General features: G+C 35.4%; 1 long non-coding RNA gene across 1 annotated transcript; it reads left to right on the top strand.

The window, feature by feature from the left end:
• Positions 1-838: 838 nt before the first annotated feature.
• Positions 839-2572, top strand: LOC113336109. The gene is made up of 3 exons (XR_003353622.1): positions 839-1150; positions 1251-1301; positions 2179-2572. It is a non-coding gene; the product is annotated as an uncharacterized LOC113336109 (long non-coding RNA).
• Positions 2573-2898: the final 326 nt, after the last annotated feature.

Here is a 2898-nt window from a genome sequence, read left to right as displayed (position 1 = left end):
AAAATCAGATAAATGAAACAATATCTTCATGGATCCAAAAATCCTCCTCCTACTGCTTGGCTCTAGACGAACAATACATTCATTTGCCAGAGAACTTGAAACAACTCACTCAAGAACCAAATATCTTCTCAACTCAAAAAAATCCACTCAATTCATTAATGGTACATCAAAATATCCCGTCAACACTCACAAATATGTCAGAATATCCACCAAATATCATAAAAATGGATCATTGTTCAAAAGAGAACTACTAACATTATGATTATCTATTCAGTGATCAAGAATTCTATATAGGACTATCATAAAATGAATAATCAAAGTCCAAATAAGACCAGAGTGGATGAAAATTAGGTCATAATGCCAATCGAACTATTTTAAGAAAAATGTAGAGGGGTATGTAGGATCGGCATCTCCCCTCCTTTAAAACACTAAGTCATATAAGCTCCCACGTCGCACGGTGAGTGTGACACCTTCCTCAAATTAAATGAGATAAAAGCTTTGAATTAGAGCAATTCCGGAGAAGACAAGTGGCGAGATTCTATTGGTTGGAGCATCATGATTAATACCCTGTTTATACCATATATTTAATTACCCGTTAGTAACACCGTTAGCAAAAACGTGGATATACAACACTTATGTGTGGATTTACACCTAACTAATAACTTACACATAGTTAACACCAAATACTTAACTGGACGTTAAGTAGATGCACAATACTTAGGAAACAAACTAACACTGTCATCTCTTTTACAACCCTAATCGTCTGCCGCACCTCTTCCTCTCTCTGTTTTCTTTCTCTTGACTTTTTCTTCTGCAACAGAAATCATCGAGCCAAAAATATGGTTCTTCTCTCTATCAGTTGAGCCATATTCTGGTTTTCCATTTGATCAAATTTTGAGTATAATGGCTCGAACTGATTTGGCGTTAGGTTTGATTTGGGAGTTTCTGAATTGAAGTATGAACTAAAAAGGATTTAGGGTTTACTCGACTGAGAATACAAAAAGGAAAGAAGATTGTTGATGGTGTTATGGGTCTGTCATTTAGGTTTAATTTGAAGTTATGGCTAAGAGGGATTGAGATGCTGAAAACCTAAAACCACTTCCGCGGTCTCTTTTCTCCATACCCTAATTCCATTATCTTCTTCTCAGTGGTGGGTTTTGATCAGTTTCTCTAAATAATTTCTGGGTTTTTTTCTTTGTTGTTGTTGTTACAATTTCTCTGTCTAATGGTCTGTGATTGTTTCTTTTCAGGTAAGTTGAGTTCTTCTTCTTCGGCTCATTTTATGGAACTACAACTCTGTGGTAAGTTGGGTTCTTTTTATTAGTGCAGGAATCTTTTGTTCAACCTAAGTTTTTTTTTGTTATTTTTTGAATATAAATATGTATGAGTTTAGTTTATGCTTTTGTTTGTTTTTATAGATTTTCATGAAACTTTGGGGGTTTGATTCTGCTTTTATAATCTTGATTAAACTGTGTACTTGGTCTTCTATGTTCTACATGATAATTTTGTTTTTGGTGTTCTCTATGTTCTACTCAAGTTGTATGTGGAACTGTGTATCTATCTGTTTGATCTTTTGCTTCAATGGGTCTTAGTGTAAATCAAAGCTAATAGGGGTTCCTTTTGAAACATGCTACATAGTTTCCCATATGTTTATTGCTGTGAATCGAAGTACTGAAATTGAATTAAGGGTTTGGTAACAGTGAGCGAGGTGATACGCATGATAGTCCTAAGAAACGAGTGATGATTGTTCTAGAAGTAGAAGTCAGGTGCGTCGCAAAAGTAGACCCAGTCCTGATTATGGATGGGAAAAAAGTCAAGCTTATAACGGATACATGGGATCATAGAGCAACATGGATTGAAGCTCAATGACCATGGGCGAGATATCCAAGGTAAAAAAAGATGGGAAAAGTGGCAAAAATACGGAGGGTCTCTTTATTCCGATTGTTTATGGCCTTATTCTTACTTACTAATTTGGTTTTCCTATTTGAACTGACAATCTTGGTTCTTTACAAGTCGATCACCAGTTCACCGCTCATTTAATAGCTGCTTGCCAGTTCACTGTTTAACTGTTTTCCTACATTTGCTACTGGACGCCCATCTATTTTCTCTTCCACTTATAGTCATTCACCTGTTACCCCTGTTTTCCTACATTTGACTTTTATATTGTTGATGTGACAGTTGGGTGTCAGTTTAGAAAGGACTGGATGAAAGCAGTAATTCTGTACATGATGCTTACATTTTGAAGCGAATTAAATTGTTGCCATCTTTGTTAAGGGTGTTTAATGGTTGCAACTTTATGCAAGAGAATGACTCAGATTCATGAAGTTGGTGAATCCCAAGTCTTGCAGTGTACCAAGTCTTGAAGTTTTATCTACTTTCAAAAAGAAATTTGCAGCGTACCAACCTTTAATAGATTTATGTATACTATTTAAATAAAACTTACAGGTGTAAAAAATTTATTCGGCATTCTCTCCATCCTTGCACCTCACCTGGTGCGTTGCATGTGGGCTTACTCTTACTGTTAATTTTTATGTTTGGGGAGCAACATAAGCTTTTTGTGTGTATTCTCTTATTGCTGCACTTCAGAAGTTCTATGTTTTTTGGATCTAAATAATTAAGCAGGGTTATAGCTTTGATGCAGGAGATAGAAGATGAATTTTCAACGGTATATATAGGTCCCAAAAATGCAAATCCATCTCTTCTGACTGCACGTCTCTTCTGAATGCACGCATACTTCTGTAACTACCGAAAATCAGTAATACACCCAAATAGTAAGTAAACGAAATCTAAGACATGAGATACCAATTTGATTAAAGAATTTTTATTGATTTATAGAATGAGAACTCTCGATTTCAAGATTACACAAAGGAAAAGGAAAATTTCTTGTTTGGTCCTAGG

The sequence above is a fragment of the Papaver somniferum genome, chromosome 1 (genome assembly GCF_003573695.1).
Source record: "Papaver somniferum cultivar HN1 chromosome 1, ASM357369v1, whole genome shotgun sequence".
Taxonomy (NCBI): Eukaryota; Viridiplantae; Streptophyta; class Magnoliopsida; order Ranunculales; family Papaveraceae; genus Papaver; species Papaver somniferum.
The sequence above is the reverse complement of the archived record's forward strand: the minus strand, read 5'-3'. Positions and strand labels throughout refer to the sequence as shown.